The sequence below is a fragment of the Ambystoma mexicanum genome, unplaced genomic scaffold, assembly GCF_040938575.1.
Source record: "Ambystoma mexicanum isolate Mex_15411 unplaced genomic scaffold, UKY_AmexF1_1 Mex_scaf63, whole genome shotgun sequence".
In the NCBI taxonomy this organism is placed as follows: domain Eukaryota; kingdom Metazoa; phylum Chordata; class Amphibia; order Caudata; family Ambystomatidae; genus Ambystoma; species Ambystoma mexicanum.
In genome coordinates, this window is record NW_027182481.1 from 1,094,647 (window position 1) to 1,118,032 (window position 23,386).

Consider the following 23,386-nt stretch of genomic DNA (forward strand, 5'->3'; position numbering starts at 1 on the left):
CCTCTTCTCCTCCTACCCCTACCATCTATCTGCGCTCTCCCTGCATCCATCCTATTACCTACCCCACGGATTCATCCTCTATGAATAGCACTTTGTTCATTCCCAGCTATGTTTGAGTTCTTTAAATCCCATACATACAGTTCAGAATGTTACTATGTTTCCTCAGTTTTCACTGTAGCGTTAATCCGGAGTGCCAGATCTGGTGTTAAGGCCATTAGCACCGCGGGTTACCAAAGCGGTAGTCCAGGGTGCTAAACAATAAAAATGATTTTCCTTTCTTCAATGGGATGCTGCATGCGTCCTGTTGCAGGAAGGAAAATCCTTTACAAAGATGGCCGTCATGGAAAAATTAAATAAAACGGGGATGGAAGGTGGGGTGTGGGGAGATGACAGCGGGGGGAGCTAGCTGTCAGGCGGCATGGAATGCGTGCTTGCACCGACGGTTCAAGCCGGCGTTCCTAGTCACCTGATTGGCAGAAACCCCCGCCAGGATGCTAATGTGAGTCTGGACATTAAGCCGACTATAGACAAATGCTAAAGTTGCAGACTGTCATCTTTCACCTAGCTGCAAAATGAGTGCTGTTCTTTATCATGGAGCAACACACATGGGCCTCTGATGCAGTTTAGCTATCTGCCTAGCTGATGTAAACATGTGTTTCATAGGATAGGAAAGCTGGGGCCCTATAGATGGCAGATGTATTGCTTCCAAATGGATGCTCATAGACCAAAGCAACCTTCCATTAACCAACAATTAAAAGTTAATAACATCTTGCAAGGCCATTTTATTACCTGCAAGTATGGACTGAAGGCCGATAATACCCATTTTTCATTAATCACAATTGTTGACTCATGTTGTGCAAGGATGTTTTCAGTTTCTATTATTATCATTAGGGTTGTTTATTAAGTGTGGAGTGAGCTTTGGGAAGCAACATAATGCTTTACAAATCATATGGGGGATTACGTAGTGAGGGAAGCAGAGATACAAGGGAGCTCATAGGGTGCGGGGGAAGTACGCAGTGAGGGAAGCAGAGATACAAGGGCGCTAACAACAGGGAAAAGCAGGCAATTTGGCAGCAAGGGATCTACGAGCAACCAGGAAATAGGGGGCTGGGGTGGAAGCCGATTGCCCAGTCTCAGGTTAGGTGAAAAGTGTAGGCCGTGTGGACCCCGGACAGTGGGCGCATCTACATGCCATTCACACTTCAAAATCAAAGCATTTCTATGAAACCTTTGGGCTTATGCAAGTGCAGGTTGCATCCACAAAGGCATGTAAATGTATTCAATTTAAAACTGAGATGTACGTGCCTTCACACCTGAGTGGCAATCAAATGACAGAAACATGGTACACTTGTACCACTGACCTGCATAAAACAGGGAAGGGCAGGCACATTGCTGCCATGTCAAAAATAAAGAGGTGATGGCCCGAAGGTTTAGAATCAATCCTAACCTCTAGCATTGCTCTGGGCAACCCTCCAGACCATTGTTCTTGGCCTACCAACCCATTACAGAAAGGGGAAAGGCCATATGCAAATCAGGCGCGGTCCCACCTCAGTGCTGCCATGACACCAACGGGTATAGTAAGTGCACGTGTCAAAAAGAGGACGAAGACACATGTGAATAGAATCCCACCAATGGCGGCTCGATCCCTCCCTCTTCACCACCAACCCCTCTCTACCCCCCCACATCCGCCAAGTATGGAAAAGCATGCATCCATTGTAGAGGGAAGCTGGATACAAGGCACAGTATGTGTTTGCACACTCATGAACCCACGCGTGGCACTTGAAGCAGCTTTCTGTTCACTACTCCTGGTGATAAAATTAAACTATTTAATTGTGTGAGGATGAATTGTTAAGGCAGGAAGAGCTTCTTATCACATGCAAGTTAATGTTTTGCAAAAAGCCTGCACTAGGTCGACACTATGATCCTTAATGTGTGATGTACACGATAGCATATATCGGTTGTGTCATAGGAATATATCATTTGCCCAGTTAGCATATATCATTTGCCCAGTTAGCATTGGCATCGTGCCACAGAGGGGAAAACAAATTCAAGTGTATATTGTTATCAAGGGATGCAGATCTTATAAAGACAAGACTGCACTGATGAACTGCTGAAGCTTCCAATTGAAACTGTGGCCACCAATTTATTTTTTTAATTGACGGCGTAAATGTTTCCCACGAATATGAGGGGTGGGTGGGGGGGAGGGGAGAGAGTGCAAACCTAGCGAGAGAGCCCAAACTAACCAAAAGTTTTTTTTTAAGGTGGGGGAAAAATGTTTTAATGCAATAGGTTAAAGTGGTGCATTTTTTAGCACACTTTATGTGAAACATTAGGTCAAAAGCCACACTGTCTGCAATCAGTTTTGCAGGGTAACTGTTGTGATGCTTTTCCCAAGTAGCAGGTAGCCTGCCTGTACTAAATGCATGTAGAGAGAGCTCTCTGATGCACCATATTCTATATGATGTCATAGAACCTTGCTTGCTGTGTTTCTTATTTGTGTTCTATTTATGTCAGTTGGAGAAGTTACAGAGAGGAAGGGAACCTCTGCATTTGCTGGGGGTCTTTTCCCATTTATTAGCTATTATAAATACTTCCTTTGAACCTTACCTGTCACCTCCTGCGTCTTCATAACAGTGACATTACAAATTGCAACTGATTCAAGTCACTAAAAGTGCACATGGGCATTTCCCAATGCATTTCCATAATGCATTGTCCCCCCATATATGCCAATACAAATTGTGTTCATGCTGGCTGTGCCAGACATGTCCCTGCTGGCTGCACACAAATATGCCAGTATTCCCATGTAACATACTCAAGTCCCACAATTCTTTCTAAGTATGACGAGTGGCTAATCTTCACAATTCTTTCTAAGTATGACGAGTGGCTAATCTTCACAATACTTTTTCAGTGTGACACAAGGCTAATCTATTTAGCGTTGAATAAGACGAAAATGGATTGAAACATGTGTCGGCACTAGAAATATGAAAATTAGATACAACTAACGACATTAAGCTGAATTAATGTTGTTGGTTGACTCTAGCAATGGAAAAATAGAGACTGACAATAACATCAAGAAGAATTAATGTGGTTAATTACAGAATGTGTGTTTTGAAATATACCTCTTTATTGTAAAAGTGTGGCTGTGTGAAAGTGGACACTAGTAATATGAAATGTATATACTTGTAACCACATCAAGTAAAATTGATGAAATTTAGAATACATTTGTGATTTAAACAATGTCCCTTTGTAGTAAAACATATACTGATGTAAGACACTTATGTTTGCTTGATCTTTGAATCCAAGTAAACAAATTTCATGCCACAGCGTGAACCTATGGCCATACAGGTACCACCAATGCTGGCAAGCCTAGCTATGTAATAACACTTACCATGTTGGCACTATCTCATTCACTCACACACACATACAGATATAAACTCGTGCTTGTGCACATGCATGTATACATACATCCAAACATGTATACTTAATTACATTTCTTTTCTTATCTGTAGCCCCGGTCTGGATTCTGCCTGCCACGAGGGCCATACAGCTCCAGTCCTGCATGTGCCCTCTAGGATAAGACTGTGATTATTAGCTTGTTCCTTTAGGATAGCACTGTGATTATTAGCTTGTTCCTTTAGGATAGCACTGTGATTATTAGCTTATGCCCTCTAGGATAAGACTGATTATTAGCTTGTGCCTCTCGGATAGTACTGTGATTATTAGCTTGTGCCTCTCGGATAGTACTGTGATTATTAGCTTGTGCCTCTCGGATAGTACTGTGATTATTAGCTTGTTCCCTCTCGGATAGTCTTGTGATTATTAGAGTGTCCCTTTAGGATAGTATTGTGAGTATTAGCTTGTGCCCTCTCAGATAGTACTGTGATTATTAGCTTGTTCCTTTAGGATGTTGGCACTATCTCATTCACTCACACACACATACAGATATAAACTCGTGCTTGTGCACATGCATGTATACATATATCCAAACATGTATACTTAATTACATTTCTTTTCTTATCTGTAGCCCCGGCCTGGATTCTGCATGCCACGAGGGCCATACAGCTCCAGTCCTGCATGTATCAGGAACCAAGAAGCAGAGAGCTTCCTGATTCGGGAGGGAATAGTGCAGTGGTGCCAGAGCGCCTTCTTAAGGCCACCCAGTGAGACCTAAATTTGTGGGGGAGGTGCAGTAGAACTCCCTATGCACATTTAGGCCTACAGTTCCCCCGCCTGCTTCATCAATCAGGTGTGCAAGGTTGGGAAAGCAAAACGCCCCCTCCACCGCACCTTGCATGCACACAGGGAACTGAAACTGTCAAAGGAAAACCATATTTCACTTTGACAGTTAAAACCAGCCCAACCGGGCTTGCTCAGGTGGTTGCAGCAAAATGCCCCCCAGCCTTATATGACCCATTAGGGATACTCACCCAGAAACTGGAACTATTTCCCAGTTAAGCCATCCCAGGAGTTTACACTCAGCTGCAGCTGTAGGAGCACTCAGCGTTTTTACTAGTGGGTTTTGGCTGGCGCATAATAGCCGATGTTCGCGGGAAAAATCGCCCATTGTGGATGATCTGCCCCGGCGGCCACTACACAAAATAGTGAACTTTGTTGAGAGGTGCGTCTTGTAGGATGAGAATTTATTGCATCAACAAGACAAGTCCAAACATACTGCAGAATAGTACAAGCGTTTACCAGGCCTCATCCAAATGCTGATCTTTTTAGTGCAATGAAAGCCAACCGGCTGCAACATAAAATACATATTATGGATGGCTCTGCATTTTCCCGAAAATTACATGGTTTTGTTGAGAAAAGAGAGAGTAACAGGAACAGGTGTTAATCATCTGCTTTATTTTGGCACAATTATGCCTTCATCATAGTGCGTAGGCACTCCATTTTCACACCCAATGACGATTTTCCTGGTGTCAGAGTTCGCTTTGTACTCGCATGGGTGGGTCCCAGAATTGCCTTTGATCTTGCAGGTCGTGACACTGAAAGGCGCATTACTTACTCTCAGGTTAGCGCTATTTTTGTAAGGTGTGCCGCCATTGCTGCACACCGATTGGATGGTTTTCTTGGGGGCGTGGACAAACGTATTGGTCTCTTTGCACTTTGTCTTCGGGGGGTCTTGGTTTGTCATACACCTTTTGTGCATCATTGCACCGCAGTAATTGTTTCCGTGGTTTGTCTTCGGATTGTCGTAATGCTGTCGCTGGAATGTCTGAGGACGACTCTCTCCAGCAGGGGGTTTGCAGTGTGTTTGGGAGAAGGTGCCGGAGAACGCCCCCAGCAGGAGGAACACCAACAGTGTTGTTTCCAGAGCCATCTTAATGACCAATCAACTGGAGCTAAAACCAAAGAGAAAGGACATTAGACAGTGATTGGAAATATGCTCTGCAACAATGATCATTAATTCATCAAAAAAACATTCTTTAACTTAATTTAGCAGAATAAGGGCACAGTTAATGTACTTACACATTTTGTAGACTAGAGCCACAGGTTAGTGATTTACACAGCCAGGATACTTACACTGTATATTGCATTTATAGGCACTTGTAATATAATTATCACAAAAAAGTATTGTATTAATGAAGCTGCAGTTTAGCTCTGAGGAGCAGCACATAGAAGAGAAATGATTTTAAAGTAATGTTAATATTTCCAGTTACTACTAGGGTAACAGCGGTACTACTAACCAACTCGAGCGCACAAAACATGTTTTACCGCAAGAGAGACATCGCGAAGGACTCCCAGGCTAGAAAGGTAGAGTCACAAGGAACTGTAGATGGATAACTGCCAGCAGCTGGGATATATCCCAGTGTGGGGTGCAAAGGGAAATCTCAAAGACAGAGAGCAAAGCTCAACTTATCGATGGTGCCAGCAGAACCCTGAGGTGAAATACACCCTGTTGATTGATTGATTATTTATCATACACTTACACGCAGTGTTTCAAAGCGCAACTATGCATGGGAGGGGGAGACATAGGGATGACAAGACAAATGATATTACTAGGCATGGTAAATTTATATTATGCAGGTGAACAGAAAAAGAAGTGCTTAGGCGGGGCAATAGGGTAAAGTGTGCCAGAGAGACACCACTCTCATGGGTCGTAACTGAAGTGCAGTAGTGCTGTGGCAAGTGCAAGGCCAGGGGGCAAGTGCAGGAGACTGGCGAGGAAAGCTTGGGACTTGTGACGCTCTGAAGGTGCACCAGGCAGCCAGGCAGCGAAACTGAGCAGAAGTAGAGGAGATAGAGCGAGAGAGCAGAAAGAGGTGGTTATCAGGGGAGGGGGAGAGAGGAGGGGGAGGAGAAGAGGAAAGTCTTGAGGAGTTTCCAGAACTTAAGGTGATCCGGCTCAAGACGGAGATAGGCAGGGGGGCTGTTCCAGAGGAGGCACCTGCAGAGGATAAAGTTCTCACCCCCAAGTCTCTGCTTGGAGAAATGGCTCACCCGCAGTTGGAGGAAGACGAGCAGAGGGCTCGGGAAGGAGAGTATTTAGGAAGAGAAGGTTGCATATAGAGTGGCCCAGGCCCCAGAAAGCCTTGTGGACAATGCAAAGGGTCTTGAACTTAATCCTTGCAGCCACGGGGAGCCAGTGAAGGGATTTTAGCACCGGCGAGATGAGGTCCCTGGGCTTGAGGCCAAGGGTAAGTCTTGCAGTTCTGTTTCCGGATGAGTTGAAGAGGACGGAGAGTAGAAGAGGGCAGGTTGTGAAAGAGGCTGTAGCAGTAGTCAAGCCTAGAGAGGACCAGGGCTCTGGAGATGGTGAGCTTCTGGGGGAAGGTGAGAAAAGGTAGAATACTTCTGAGAAGGTGCAGCTGGTAGCGATGTGAGACGTGAAGGAGAGAGTGGAGTCGAAGATGACCCCCAGGTTTTTTGCCTCGTTGGTAGGTGGAAGCGCAGGGCCAAGGGAGGCAGGAGCAGGGGACCCGATGAGGACAATCTGTCTTACAGTCAGGTATGAGTGAGGAAGAGGCCAACGGTAGCCTGAAAGAGAGCTGCGTGTCATCCACGTAACGCTAAAAGTTGAATGTGAAGCTGGCTATCATATAGGCCAGGGAGCTGCATTGTTGCCTTTGAAAAACAAGGGGGGGGTAGGTTAGGTTCCTGGGGAACACTGCAAGTAGAGAGAGTGATAGGGAAGAGATAAAAGGCCTTAGTTCCACTTGGGATGGGCTGTCTGAGAGAAAGGAGAATTGCCACGCCAGGGCCTGATCAGTGATGCCCAGGATATCACAGAGGTGTGCGATGAGGGTGTTGTGGTTCACCGTATCGAAGGCAGGGGAGAGGTCAAGTAGAATGAGGACAGAGGGACAGTTAATATCAAGATTTGAGATCAGATCTTCACGGGTGTTCAAAAGAGCAGTTTCTGTGGCTCTGGATGCTCTAAAGCCAAACTGGTGGTCATATAAGCAGCCAACAGATTCCATGTGGAGGGTAAACTGGGAAATAGCGAATTTCTCTAGGAGTTTGCCCAGAAAAGGAGTGATAGAGATCGGGCTATAGTTGGCCGGAATGGAAGGCTCAGCAGAAGGCTTTTTGAGGAGAGGGTGCACAAGGGAGTGCTTAAGAGCAGTGGGGAAAACTCCAGTGGCGAAGGAGGGGTTGCAGAGGTTGGCTAAGGCGAGAGACTCAATGTTGTCCTTGGTGGTTTTGGAGGGACAGGAGTCCCACCTGCTTGGAAGAGGCTTACGTAGACAAGACTTGTCTAGTGACCTCCTCAGGTGTGATAAGAGTGAGAGAAGAGAGAAGGGGGGGTTGAGATGGCCAAGGGTGGTACAAGAGATGTTGCTGCATGAGGTGGTGAGGAAGAGAGAGAGAGAGTAGGATATCCTGTGTTTTTGAGTTGAAGTGTGCAGCCAGGGCCGAGCAAAGGGCCTAGGTGGGTGAAATGGAGGAGGAGACTGCGGCAGGGTTGGCCGATTCCTTACAGACTTTGAAAGGTTCATCCATTTTATTGGATGCCACAGAGATGCAGGCTTGAATAAAGAATCTTTTCTTGGAGAGGATTCAGCGTCTGCCTTTGGATGGGGCGGCAGGCCAGTGACAGAGGATGCCCCCGGCAATCCCCTTTCTATTCGGCTGCCCTACACTTGCGTTTAAGGGCAGCCAGTTCGGAGTCATACCAAACGTTGCACGTTTGGTAGGGTTCAGTCATACCCTCATGACAGGGACAAGAATATTAAGAGTGTTGGAAACTGAGAGGTTAAAGTGAGAGAGGGGTGTGTCAGGGTGGGAGTCAGCCACAGGAGTGGAATGTGCAGAGTAGGTGGAGGCAAAGGCAGCTACTGACACTCTTTTCATGGGTCAGATGACCTTGAAGGCAGGAGACAGTGCTGGGCTTACCGATGCGAGAGGTGAGGAGAGCTTCAAGTGAGAAGAGAGGAGAGAGTGATCAGTACAGGAGAGTGAAGTAGTGAGAGGGATAGATAGAGGAATTTCAGTTGAGATGAGAGCATCCAAGGTGTGGCCAGTGCTGTGCTTTGGCAGTGAGGGTAAGATGGAAAGAGAGAGAGAGAGAGAGTCGCAAAGGTTGCAGAAAGGTCCTGAAGAATCAGGTGAGTTGGGATGGATGTTCAGATCACCCAGTAGGAGGAGTTGAGAAGAGGAAGAAAGGAGGGAGGAGTTCAGGCCAGACCATTCTGAGAGGAAGAGGGAGGGCTGACCAGGTGGGTTATAGAAGGTAGCCAGCAGGAGTGAGGAGTTAGGAGAGAGGGGGAGCCTGCAGACCAGGCACTCAAAGGATGTGTAGGTCTGCATGGGAATGACAGACACAGGGATCCATTCCCAAAAGATCAGTGCTACTCCCCCACCTGGTGTGTTTAGTCTAGGCAGAGAGAGTATCTTGTAACCTTCCGGGAGAAGTGTGTCAAAACTCCTTGGACCAGTTTCAGTGAGGGCAAGAACATCAGGATCCAGGAGGTCAAGGAGGTTGCAGATGTCAGAGGAGTGTTTGACAGCTGAGCAAGTGTTAAGTGTGGCAATGTGGAGCAGATTGCCATCGGTGAAAGTCTTACAGATGGGAGCAGGTTACAGTGGTCCCCCCACCCGCATAAGTGACAAGAGTGTCTGAGGGACAGAGGTAGAAGGGGGCAGAGTAGTCAATGCCGGCAAGGGAGCCAGGACCATAGTGATTGAGAAGGGAGCTAGTGCAGTAGGGGCCGCAGGGGGCAAGGGAGCCCAGATACTGTGTTAGTGGGTGGCAGGTTCACCAAGGAGGAGGAGGCTGATGGGGTTGTCAATGTGTGGGGTGGCAGCAAGGATACCGTGGCGTAGGTTGAAAGGTGGTTAGAATGCGGCAAGGGGGCCATGGTGGGCACAGCTGGCAAGGGCGTCAGGGCTGCGGGAGGAACTGGTGCAGAAGGCAGAGGGAGGGTGAAAAGGCAGGGGAGGAGCCTATCAAAGAGTAGAAGGTTGGGCTGAGGACACCGTACGATGACGGTACCATTGCGGTAGACATTAATGATGACCCTGGAGGTGGAGAGGGCAAGAAGGACTACCCAGCGGGTCCCACCATTGATGGGTGAGGAAGGCAAGAGCGATCATATGGAGAGTCCATAGGTCGGGTGAGGGAACAACAAGGTGTATGTCGGTGTGAGTCTCTCTGGCAGAGGCAGAGACATGGGTGCCTGCAATCGAAGGAATAGGTTAGAGCCCAGCATGTCCTTCTTGAGTTTCTTCCTGGCGGACCTGGTCAGGGGAGGAGGATAAGAGATAGAGAAGCAGTTAGAGAAGATAGGCGAGATAGAGAGCACCATAGTGAACTGCAAAGAGTAAGGTACACTTAACCAGGCTGAGGTCACAGCGGTGCGGGGAGAGCTGTAGATAGAGGTGGGGAGAGACAGGGCACAAGACTGAGGAGGGCGGAAGGGAGTAACAGAACAGAGTGTCAATGGGAACTGAGGGGGGTGGAGGAACAAGCAGACTGGACATACTCATGAAGCAGGTTATGCGCACTGCTAAATTACACATTTTAAAACAGCAGCAGGACATCAATATGTGCACACAGCTAAAATATGATTTTTTTGTGGGTCAACAGGTATATAAGCAGGTTAGTACTGGGGTGTGGCAGTAGGGTGAAGTCCAAGAAACAACAGTAAGAGGAAAATGTTTTCAGAGGATAGTTAATAAGGTTTTTGGGAGAGACTCGATGTTCAGAAGATGGTGCAGGCAGCATAGAAACAGGTCCTCACTTATGTCATTGCTGAACGGGTGGGGGGGGGAGGGTCACATAGCCCAGGACTGCCAGTATAGGGAACCCCAACTCCAGGTGCATCATGAAGGGTTGGGAAAGAGGGAGGCCACAAAGCTCAGCCAGGACCAGACAGGAGAAGACAGGGCCCTAGCTGTAGGCCTTTCAAAAGGGGGCCAGCTAAAGCCTGCCGGTCCCGGATAGGCCAAATTAAGGAAGAACGAGCCTGTCAAGAAGAGAGAGATGAGTGAGAATGACGTCCGGGGGGCCTTCTCAAAATGAGAAGAAGGCAGCCATCTTCAAAATGCTGCGTGGTGCCAGGAAAACAAGGACCCATGTGAAAGTTGCACACATAGCCACAATGCAGACTGCCTCAGAATGATGATAGGCAGTATAATACGCAGCTCAATGCCACACGGTTGTTGGTGAATTTAGATGAGCATTTAAGAATTAAAAGCGCTCTTTCATAGCAACGCTATTTGTGATCTAAAATGAAAATCCTACCACAAGTGCTGTTTTCATAATAAGCTGCAAGGATTTCAAGCTCCACGATTTATGCCGCTTCCAGGTGATGCGACAAGGGCTGGCAGTTAGGAGGTCCCCATCTTCGAACTCTTAGTGCTGGTGAAGATCCGAGGCTGGTTGATGGTTGTTCACCTGCAATGTTATTTTGTGTCAGGCACCCCCTTCAGTAGCATCCCTCTTCCACCCCTGTATGATCCTCATGGAACAATAATGCAGGCGGTGGGGATGGGAAATAAGACAAAAGAATACACAGTAGGGTGTATTCACAACATATATGGGAAGCTCGCTCAGCATCCCTTCACCCCCCACAACAGCACATCAATATCATGCCTCCTCCCACACTAACTTGTGTGTATGCCCCTCAATCAAAACACACAATTCATGCATACTTCCACTGTCCCCATCTACCTACACTTTTGTCTAATGCCTAGAAACATGAGCTTGCCCCGTAGAAACCGAGAGTGAAGTTTGAATGCAGTAGATGGAGAAACACAGGAAGAAGCTGTAGACAGGGAAGACAGTGGAATGAAGCTGCCGTCTGAAGGAGCTGCCAAAAACCCAGCTGATCACAAGAAGCAGAAGAGAACCCAAGTGAGTGGAAGGCTTGAGATGCCTCGTGGAGCGAATCCGTGCAGCCCGACTAAATAAAGGAGAAGCAGGAATGCAGCAGACAGTGCGAGGAGAGACAGGGGATTGGAAGGATGCACAGAGATTCGGAGGAGCTTGAGGAACATGCCACACAGCAGGAAACCGAAAACAAGGTACAGGTGCTGCCGTGGTCCATGAGGGGGCAGGGAACCGAACCAGGGGAACCTAAGGAGGGTCGAGAACCCAATACGAGTGGAAGTTGATAATGCAGGGGTCAAGGAACCCAAGAGATACAAAGAGACATACAGCATCAGTAAACACTTTTCAGGAGAGTAAACCGAGTGTCCTGGAAGACCAGCAAACAGGGATCTGGGACCCAAGTGAATCTCAGAAGCAAACCTGGTTTAAAGACACAAAAGCAATATAAGGGAAAAGAAAAGCTGGATCTAACTGTATAACATACCCTATGTGGAACAGTACCTGGCTGGAGAGTACACCAAGTCTGTTCTGTTTGACAGAGCAACAGACCAGGGTCTGGGACCCATATGAAAGTGGACAACGCCTGCAAAGGCAAGGCACAAGAGTTATGGACCCATACAAGAGGAAGAGACACTTTCAAGCGTATGTGGCCAAAAGCACGTCAGGGAGACCCCGAGGGGATAAAAAGAGGTCTGGGACCCACACAGGAGAGAAAGGAATGACAGAACAAGTCGAGGAGATCCTGAGACAGCCATGTGGGATCTGAGTAGGGCTGTACCGAACTTCGGCTTCGAGTCCCTATTCTGCCGAAGTTCGGCTGAAATACAGCTATCCGGCTTCGGCAGAATAGTTTCTGTTTAGGGACTCGAAGCCGAAGTCCACTTTCTATGATTAGCTGCCCTCTCCCTGTTTGGGAGATGACAGCCAATCATAGAATGTTTGACAGTGTTCAGGCTGCAGAAGCCAAACAAGCTGTTTGCCTATTGGCTTCTGCAGTCTGACCACAGAGGAACCAGCCTAACGTGTTGAAATAGGAAGCGAGGGAAGGGAACAGTTCTTCCCGTCCCTCACTTCCTATGCCAGCACCCGGACCCAATCACCAGGTAAGTGACGCCCCCCCCCCATACCCCCTCATCACGGTGAGGCCGCGGGGCCTCAGGGAACCCCCGCGGCCTCACCGCAATAATGTTCTGTTTGTCGGGCCACCGGTGCAAAGCCGGTGGCCCGACGTTTATTTTGCATTGGGGGGGAGCGGCCCCCCCAGACTCATGAGGCCGCCGGGGCACTTTGCCGACCCCGGCGGCCTCGGTGCCCCCCATCCCCCTCACCACGGTGAGGCCGCGGGGCCTCAGGGAACCCCCGCGGCCTCACCGCAATAATGTTTTGCTTGTCGGGCCACCGGTGCAAAGCCGCTGGCCCGACGTTTATTTTGCATTGAGGGGCCGCTCCTACAGGAGCGGCCCCCCCAGACTCATGAGGCCGCCGGGGCACTTTGCCGACCCCGGCGGCCTCGGTGCCCCCATCCCCCTCACCACGGTGAGGCCGCGGGGCTTCAGGGAACCCCCGCGGCCTCACCGCAATAATGTTTTGTTTGTCGGGCCACCGGTGCAAAGCCGGTGGCCCGACGTTTATTTTGCATTGAGGGGCCGCTCCTACAGGAGCGGCCCCCCCAGACTCATGAGGCCGCCGGGGCACTTTGCCGACCCCGGCGGCCTCGGTGCCCCCCATCCCCCTCACCACGGTGAGGCCGCGGGGCTTCAGGGAACCCCCGCGGCCTCACCGCAATAATGTTTTGTTTGTCGGGCCACCGGTGCAAAGCCGGTGGCCCGACGTTTATTTTGCATTGGGGGGCCGCTCCTACAGGAGCGGCCCCCCCAGACTCATGAGGCCGCCGGGGCACTTTGCCGACCCCGGCGGCCTCGGTGCCCCCCATCCCCCTCACCACGGTGAGGCCGCGGGGCCTCAGGGAACCCCCGTGGCCTCACTGCAATAATGTTCTGTTTGTCGGGCCACCGGTGCAAAGCCGGTGGCCCGACGTTTATTTTGCATTGGGGGGCCGCTCCTACAAGAGCGGCCCCCCCAGACTCATGAGGCCGCCGGGGCACTTTGCCGACCCCGGCGGCCTCGGTGCCCCCCACCCCCCTCACCACGGTGAGGCCGCGGGGCCTCAGGGAACCCCCGCGGCCTCACCGCAATAATGTTTTGTTTGTCGGGCCACCGGTGCAAAGCCGGTGGCCCGATGTTTATTTTGCATTGGGGGGCCGCTCCTACAGGAGCGGCCCCCCCAGACTCATGAGGCCGCCGGGGCACTTTGCCGACCCCGGCGGCCTCGCTGTGAAATGTGCCTCACCCCTTGAGCACGGTGAGGCCGCGGGGCCACAGGGAACCCCCGCGGCCTCACCGCAATAATGTTGTGTTTGTCGGGCCACCGGGCCAAAGCCGGTGGCCCGAGATTGTATTGCATAGGGGTGCCTAAAAAAAAAAAACTATTCGGCTCACTATTCGGCTCCGGCCGAATAGTTGACAAACTATTCGGTATCCGGCCGAATACTAAATATGCTATTCGGTACAGCCCTAGATCTGAGAGAACACGAGACAGTGCCGAGGGATCAGAACCAATGTGAAAGAGTCGAGGAGAACCCGAGAGAGAACAAGTTGAGGGAGAACCAGTGACAGCCCAGAGGGATCTGGGACCCATGTGAAAGAGTAAAAGAAGCTGAAAACAAGGGTTGAGAACCCATTTCAAAAGGAAGAGATATTTGCTGGAGTTCTGAATTCTACAGTCAAGTCCGACAGGATAGTGTACCAGCCATGGCTCTACAGTTTGAGGAAGAAAGAAGGGGGAGGAGACCCCCCCCCTTTCATAATTGGGAACTGGGTCACTGAACTTTATAGGACTGTGACCAGAGAGCGAGAGAAGCCTCCTTCTTCATCAAGAAGAGGCCCACTTTTTTGTCAGTTAGTTTAGTGTAAGGGATGGAAATAGGTTTAGACGCAGGACAGTGGGCATTATACTTTTACGGACTTCCTAACAGAGTGTTTAGGGTTTTTGTGGAGGTAGGGCAACCACTCATAGAAATAGGGCAAGATAGGTTTTTCCTATTATTTCATTTTATAATAAAGCCTTTGCCACCAAACATGCCACCACTGTGTCAGACTCATACTTCTCCACCCTTGCAATAGAAATAGCACATTTTGAGTTTTGGGTCCTAGGTGGAATGCCGCCAATAGGCCGAAACATTTGATATATATATATATATATAGCTTGCAATCATTGTTTGTCTATGTGTGCACTCAATCCATTCTCGTGGCAATGCCAAGGCATGAGTACCCAGACACACCTGCAGGTGTCACTTACTTTGATTTCATGCGATCCTATGGGATTTGGAGGAGAAAACTGGGAATTGAACTACTAACCTTGAGAGTGAGTTGCAGCATTATCACTGACAAGCTCGCTAACAGTACACACACACACGTAAGCACACATGCCCGCCTAGTGGCTGTGGGGGAGATGAGTTTCACACAAAGAGTCTCTGCAGTGGCCTGCACACATATTGCATGTGTAATGGGCAAATGTCCCGGGAGGATAGCTCAGTGGCAACCTGCTCGCCTTTGAAACAAGAAGACACGAAGCACCACAGGTTTGATACCCGGGTATTAAGCACGTTATAAATATGCAACTAGGAGACATAGTGCCGCGATGCCAACAGGAAATAAATAAATGTGTGCGGGGGATCTTGCACGTGGAAGAGAGGGCGAAGGCAGAGCACATTCCAGAAAGGGAGAAAGTGGAAAGTAAGGGAAGAAAACTGAACAAAGAGAAGGAAACTGCAGATATACACGGCAGGATGATCCGGGCAGCATCTGCGGCAGAGGGGGGGGGGGAGGAGAGAGAGAGAGAGAGAGAGAGAGAGAGAGAGAGAGAGAGAGAGAGAGAGAGAGAGAGAGAGAGAATGAACAGGGTAAGACACAAGTGTCTACACGATTAGAGAGGAGGTTGGACTCTGAATTGATTGGGAAAAGGAATAAGCAAAGCTTGAGAGCAGGGTCCTACATCTTTAACAAAGTGTCCACAATGAGAGTATGACTCCAGCAAGTAGGGGGATATCAGATCAGAAATAGGAATAACTCAGCAGGGAGGCAATCAAGACCCCGAGACTGGCCTACTGTGAGACTGGCCTAATGTGAGACTGGCCTATGTGAGACTGGCCTATGTGAGACTGCTCACAACTTTCTTAATTCTGTTGAATAGTAACAGTTACTTCAAGACACGGCAGGTGGAGACATTTGGATGTTGTTGGGGGTCGCCTGCCATGGTCATCCGGCAAGCGCCCCTGGGCGCTATCTCTGCTAGCGCCGTGCAGGCCCACCATGTGTGGGGTGGGGGCCTGCCATGGACATCCGGCATGGTCCCGGGTGCCATGGGTCTCGGCACCCTGGCGTGGGGTCACAGCCTGCCAGGCCTCTGACTGAGGGGACCTCGGCTGCCATCCTGGCACGCGGGTCCCTCAGCATCTGGGCGTGCAGGCCTGTGCCTCCACGTGTAGGCCTGGGACCTACATTGATAATGAGACACGGACTCAGTCGTTCCTCTTTGGGAGTCTGCAGCCGCTCTATCTCACGTGCCTGCAGGGGCTCCTTTTATTAGCTTGGGCCATGACAAAGTCATGGCCCATCTTAAAGGGGCCATACACATCAAGAAAACACATCCCCTTAAAGGGGCAACGCACACAGGAGGGTCCCACCTAACACTCCTCCTTTTTCATAATGAACAAACAAGACAGTGCTGAAACACACAGGCATTCCACCTGATAAAAACAATGACGTACCTTTTGGTCTAAAACTTGTGGGGCAGGCAAATAACGAGACAGGCCACCGCCACATACTCAGCCTGCTCAAACCATTAAAGACCTAACACATACTATCTACAACCCTAACATATATTAACACATTTCTAACACACTGAAACAGGTGACAGTCGTGGCAAGTGAGCTGCCAGATGAATGGGGGCAGTTCCACCACAGTTCGCAAAAACCCTTTATTAACCTGGGGCTCGGAACGGGAAATACACAAACAGATGCCATGGTTGGCGGCTGGTGTTACATGCACACACACCACTGCGGGATCACAGCCTCACCCTATTATTCTTTGCTGAAACTACTTAAAACATCTAGCTACTATGCAGGTTCACAGCATCAAAGCACAATACTACTGAGCCCTCTTTAAACAATCGCAAGGCAGCATTAGACCAGTCCATCTCCCATCCGCATCCATTCAGGAGTCACTTCCCGAGTTCCGGTCCATGGATGGTATAGTTCACGGCCGGCAAAGCCGCACCTGGCGGGCACCAGCGGCCACATCGGCCTAGTCTGATGGCATAGTTCCCGGCCGGCAAAGCCGCACCTGGCGGGCACCAGGGGCCACATCGGCCTAGTCCCTTGATGTTCTGAGCAGAGCAGCGAGACGCCGGTTGCAGGGCATCCAGGCAGCTCCATGTGCTGTTGATCAAGTACTGGGTGATATGGCATCACTCACCCCTTTTTGTTGGCGATGCTCCCCCGCTCTTGCACATCTCTTTCCTCCAGGGGCACAGAAGGGCACACAAGCACTCATGATGAGCTGCAACCCATTTCTCGACTGATGCACTGATTCTTGGTTTTAGGGCCCACAGCTGCCTGGTTACTTGGTCAGACACAAGTTGTCGATTGAACTCAGGGGTTCCAGCAGGTATCTTCCCCAAACCCCGTTGAGCTTGTCCCTTCGACGGCATCGCGCGCAAGGTGTCATCAGCAACAGGCCGCCAGGGTGTCTTCAGTGGCGGGCAGTCAGGGCCACCGATATGGTGGGCAGGGTGGTTTATGCTTGACGGTGCTGTTCCGGGAGACGATAACCCCTGCGCTGGTTGGCCTTCCCCTCAGACTACTGTAACGGTGTGCCAGGTCTTACCCAGCTGCCACCTCTGGGCTGGATTGGCGTCACAGGTTTGTGGTGGGAGCCACCCTCTCGAGCCACCTGATAGCACCTTGCGCCACTTCCCCGGTGCTGGAGGGCCTTTTTTTTTTTTCTCCTGCCCCGTGAGCACAACATTTTTTTGATGGACAGCACTGGCACCGCAGTCGCGCAATGACGCCTGATTTTCTCTGAGTGTCCGGCAGCACAGCATGTTTCATACCCCATGCAGCGCCTCATTGATGGCGCTGCTAGGGCGGTGTCCAGTGCACAGATAGTTCCAACGTCCTGGCTTGAGAGCCTCAATGAGCATGAGGGTGGAGATCCCACTGTCGATGTGTGGAATTCTGATGAGCCGGAGGGTGGCAGAACCATCCTGGCGCTGCTGGAGATGCTCCGCTTTAGTGACATATTGCTGCCATTGGGCCTCGGGGTCAAATTTCTGCCTCAGTCGACCTGGGGTGTTTTCCCCCCCGCTTGTTGTGGCCGCGTTCTTTGTTGTGCTCTCCTCGAGCTGACAACAGGACACAGCTCCAGGCAGCCAATCCCCAAAAGCATTTGGTGGTCCATATTTGCCCACCTCACTCAGGTCTGGGTGTGGGTTGTATCGCTGTGGGGGCTGCTGCTCATCTACTTCCCGACGACCTCCCCGACCTACCCCGTAGTAGGAAAGGATGACTGCACCAGCACCCGAGGAAGGATAGCCTCAAATTCAGATCTTGCCGTCCTGCCCTTCCCCTCTGGTATGCCTGAGGTTAGCCTTTCTTGTCCTCTCCAGATTGTATGGATGTCTGAACAGTTCTTAGGGGAAAACAGCTATCTTTCTTGACTGATAGGCTGTGGTGTTGCTGTTTCCCGTCATATGGGAGTTATGGTCTTCTGCAGGGACTTGGACTCTGCACCCAACTTCACACCGCCTGTCAGCCCAGAATCATCCTTGGGCTCCAACAGCACTGCAACGCGCATAACCATGCTGTTGCTGCATGGGAAACCCACCTCCAGGCGTCCGCTCCCACTGGAGCTCTTCTTCTATTTCCCCACCGGGCCCATGCTTGTCAGAGGGCCATCAGCTGTCCTTGAATACGCTCCAGCAGGGAGCATGTATGTGTATTTTATTTCCATTCTGCTCCCGCTGGAGCACAGTAGCATTCACCCGCAGCGGCCCGGGATCTTCCACGGGTATTTTCCTATCCACCTGCTCCCGACTGGAGCATCCGACAGCTCTGCCGGGCCTGTGATCACTGTGGGGACTCTGGCGGTAGCACAACACCAGTCAGCACTGCCACCTGCAGGGGAAATCCACCTCCCGTTGTTCGTGCTAGACTGGAGCGCGACATTCTCCGCTGCCTGGCATCCCCGCACCCCGAGGAGGGGTGCCGGAACAGCACACACACGCGTCAGCTTCCTTTTTTTTTCTTTTGTTTTTTCTTTTTTTTTTTTTTTCAGGCTGGCATCCCCACCTCACCCCCACAGCACAGCGAACGCCGCAGGGAGCAGCAGACTGGATTCTCCCCCGGCCGCACGAGCACCCTCCACGCAGAGGGACGCGGCTGGGGAGGACCCACCGTACAGGGGCGGGCCAGCACGGCCTCTTGCTTCGCGGCAGACGCCGCTCCTTCTCCTCTTCGCGGGGCGGGCCAGCGCGTCCTCCACCTTCTCGCGGCTGGGGGAAGACAGAGGACCCACCGTACAGGGGCGGGCCAGCACGGCCTCTTGCTTCGCGGCAGACGCCGCTCCTTCTCCTCTTGCTTGCTCCGGACTGGAGCAGCATCCGCAGTCTCTGGGGCGGGATGGCCACTGGGCCTCTGCAACGGCAGGCGCACCAGGGCCACAGGCACGATACGACGGCTCCGCCCAGCGGATGCCGCAGGGGTCTGCCATTCGCCCCTCCTTTCGCGGCGTACACCGCTCATTGCAATTCCGGGGGCACACCCCTTCATCCTCCGTATGGCAGGATGCCGGGGAGTAATTCGCAACATGTCCCACCGCACCGGGTGGTGTTCGTCCCCTCCCCCTGCACAAATGAACGTCGCAGGAGTCAGGGTGCCACCGTGCCTCGATCCCGGCCGCACGAGCACCCCCACCACTGAGGGCCGCGGCCAGGGCGAAACACGCCATGGATCACCTCACCTCCATCTTATTTGCGGCGGAACGTTGCTGGGTGTATGCCTCACTGCGGGGAAGCCCGGGCCTACACCGCCCAGTGCCACGGCGGTAAGGCGCAGGCCACGCGAAACCGCGGTGGGGCTGGAAACTCTTCTTCCCCCCCCACCACTTCCTAGCAGCAGGGGGGGCAACGCGGGCTCATGGTCCTCGTCGCCATTGTTGGGGGTCGCCTGCCATGGTCATCCGGCAGGCGCCCCTGGGCGCTATCTCTGCTAGCGCCGTGCAGGCCCACCATGTGTGGGGTGGGGGCCTGCCATGGACATCCGGCATGGTCCCGGGTGCCATGGGTCTCGGCACCCTGGCGTGGGGTCACAGCCTGCCAGGCCTCTGACTGAGGGGACCTCGGCTGCCATCCTGGCACGCGGGTCCCTCAGCATCTGGGCGTGCAGGCCTGTGCCTCCACGTGTAGGCCTGGGACCTACATTGATAATGAGACACGGACTCAGTCGTTCCTCTTTGGGAGTCTGCAGCCGCTCTATCTCACGTGCCTGCAGGGGCTCCTTTTATTAGCTTGGGCCATGACGAAGTCATGGCCCATCTTAAAGGGGCCATACACATCAAGAAAACACATCCCCTTAAAGGGGCAACGCACACAGGAGGGTCCCACCTAACAGATGTGGTGAATCACTTTAGAGAGATAATCAGACGAGGAGGAGGGGGGGGCTCTGGAACACAAGGATTTCGATAAAAACAAACAGAAGACCTGAGAAGTAACAGAACTAGAAGGCAAGAGCTTCCCGTCTGGATTCAAAATTGATATTCTATTTATCGGTCACTTGTTAGCGGTTATACAATAAGCACAACTGTTTCAAAGCGCCCACGGGGCAGCACCCCAGGGGGCAGGGGGAGGTGGACAAAGAATTACAACAAAGGTAAGTCATTGAATTAATGGTGCAATGTGTCCCGATTTGCCTGAAACTAAACGCAACTACTTCATGTCATTTCCCGACCCCCATGTAGCTCCAAGAAGCAGATGCGTTAATTCTTCAACAAACACCTATCAAGTGCGAGATACGGCGAGGCCAGGGCACTAATACTGGACTAGAGCGCTGCTAATCCGCCATGACTCAGCTTAGAGGGGCGGGGGGGGGCGGTTTGGGGGCGTGAATGAAACTGTATGGACATGCACACACTGCAATTTGGGGGAGGAAGTGGCAGGACTTTTAACGTCTCCTCCCCCGCCCACCCTTGATGCAGGACAGTGACGATTGGGGGGCGGGGGGACGCTAAGTAAAGGAGTCGCTGGACACACCCTAACATAACCATTGAATAAGGAGTGGGGGAGAACAGGAGCGTCTGCAATACACGACGACCGAAAACTGCGTGCACTGACGCGAAGCAAGACTTCAACACCCAGAATGCACCGGCCCTTCCATGCAATCCCAGTCAAAAGGCAACCAGCGCGCTTCCCCCAATGGATCCCAAAGCACCATTCGGCTCGCACAAGAGCGGCACCTACCCGGTGACCCTGCCCCTTCCGCCCGCGACCAGACCCTGCTCTGCCCCACACGGGCCACCCACACCACCCACAACCTCCCCTCCCCCATCCAGCGACAGCAGCAACCTGGTGCAAGCACTTCTATGAACATTGCCCCGAGCATAAGGTTCCCTTCCCGACATTCGCTATAAATCCCCATTGCATTCTGGTATCTGTGGTCCCAAGGGGGAAGGGCAAGCATGGTGCTGGAACGCGCACAACGAGGGGCCACTGGTCTGCAGCAACATCTGTCCTGGGAAGATGGGGGAGGGGCAGTCTCCCCAGGGCAACACCTGTAAGCCGGAGGCCACCTGCACAACACCCAAAGGCCACGTTGTCTCAGCGGGCACGCGCCTGCAGTACTCTGCCCATTGCCGCAAACATCCCCTTACACAACACCCAACGCACGCACCCGCGCCACCAAACATGGGAGCTCCCCGCACCGCGTTTGAACCCATCAATAAGCCACGCACGAGGAAACCCTCTCCCCAACTGGGGCCAGAGGCCAAGCACAGGAACCCCTTAAGCACTGCTGCCACAGTAGCGGCCGCAAACACTGATCAAGACCCCACCCCCAATCCCTTTCAGCGGACCATCGCTATGCCAACCCATAAACCCATCCCATGTTGCCCTCAATCTGAAATGAGCATCTCTGCGAGTGATGCGACCCCTCCACAGCGGTACCCCGGCCTCTAGTGGAACACACGCCGTGCGAACTGAACCCGGACTCAGCCTGGGTCCTCACTGCACCATATGACAAGAGTTAGGACACACCCTAGTGTTCATCTTTAACCACACAAAGATGAAGCGCCGTCTGCAGCATGCACTCAACAGACTGAGCTAGGATACGGCCTTTACATTGCAAATATAGGATATGCTTACAAACAAGGCCACAGAACCAATCACTAAATAGTAGGTGGGAGCGCTGCTTTATCGCAAAGCTGGGCAACTTCTCCAATAGTTGCAGTTGATAATTGAGGGGGGCGGGTGGGGGCGTCCAACTATTTACTGGGCAGATCATTCAATTGCAATGATTTTGACATGTAAGCAGGACACGGCCAGGGGGGCTCAGCCCTTCGCCCCATGCCCTAGAATGATTCGTTCAGTACCACAGGTGTGCAATGATGGCAAGTAAAACAGGTACAGCGCTTAGAAACGTGCGGCATCTAGGCGATATTCACACGGTATGAAGTCACCAAATGATTCTTCTCAGTACGTTTAACAGATGCACGGCTCTGTTGCTTCCGTTGGGTGGAGGATGGGAGACATCTCGGTGTGTTGTGCATGGTTGCATGGCCTATGCATTTATTTGTGTGGTAGAAAGGCCATGTGTGAGCGCGCTATGGCCGGAGCTAGCATGCACACCCAGAGCTTGGCGATTCCTTGCCTCTGGGGGCTACATGTATTCTAGATTGCCTTTAGAAGGAGCCGGGCCTCCTGCAGCGGCCACCAGCATCTCCCCCCCCCCCACACACACACAGAGGAAATGATTCAAGTGAGGGGCCTCTCTGCAAGCGGCGGAGCGTTTGAACTCGGAGCTGCGAGGCCGGGGTCATTAATGTACAGTACAACCCCTGGACATAGCAGAACCCAACACGCGAGCCCTGCAGACCCTCAACTGTGACATGCAACACACGGTAGCCCACGCGCATGGCACAGACCCTGGCACTCTGGCATGGTCACCCGAATGCCTGGCCACACACGGCTGTGGCACTGCCCCTTACTCAGTCTAAGGGACGACCATCCCTCGCCTACCGGCCGCAAGCCCCCCTGAGCGGCACCCACCCATCACCTGCCCACACGGCGCAAAGTCTGATCCGTGCCCGACTACCCCAACTCCTGCAGACACTCCCCTCACCCTTCCACCCCACAAGTGATTGCTGGCATTCAAACGGCCTCACACATGGCGCCTAGCCCCATATTCCCACGGACCCACGTGTTCCCTCCCTCGGACCCCTTATCCACACAAGCGAGCTCTGGCCCGCATGCCCCCAAATTGCCAAAACTCTCTGCCTGCACTCATGCAACCCCCCCCCCCCCATGCCTTCTTCCCCGCAGAGCCACCTCACCTCACCTCACCTCACCTTGCTACTTCCAGGCCTCACGCCGCGCGCTGCGTCCGGTACCCGAATCCCGTGTCCTCACAGCCAGTCCTGGAACATAGAGGGGGGGAGGGGATTGCCTTATAAAGCACCTTTTATTGGGATGGGCCGACTTTCCGTCACCACCCTGCCCTTTTCTCACCTTGGGGTGCCTCCCCCTCCCCCTCCCCCAGTCTGCGTGGGATTCCCCATCTGCTGCTAGCCAAGGACGAATGGGGGAAGAGTGGGGTGCAGGGGGCCTGCTGTGTGATGGACTATGGCAGCGCCACCGCCCCCAACCCCCCACCGGCTCCCCCCAGGCCTCCCCTGGCGCCGGAATCACTGGCAGAGCTCAGCAAAGCTGTGACACAAGTAATGGAAAGAGGATTAGACCACAGGCGATTCTCTTTCTTTCTTTCTTTCTTTCTTTCT

At 52.0% G+C, this 23,386-nt stretch overlaps 1 long non-coding RNA gene across 1 annotated transcript; it reads right to left on the bottom strand.

Annotated features, from left to right (window-relative positions):
• Nucleotides 1–4,831: 4,831 nt before the first annotated feature.
• Nucleotides 4,832–23,177, bottom strand: LOC138562541 (uncharacterized). Its single transcript, XR_011299343.1, has 2 exons — nucleotides 22,958–23,177; nucleotides 4,832–5,348 (listed from the first exon to the last, which is right to left on the bottom strand). It is a non-coding gene; the product is annotated as an uncharacterized lncRNA (long non-coding RNA).
• Nucleotides 23,178–23,386: the final 209 nt, after the last annotated feature.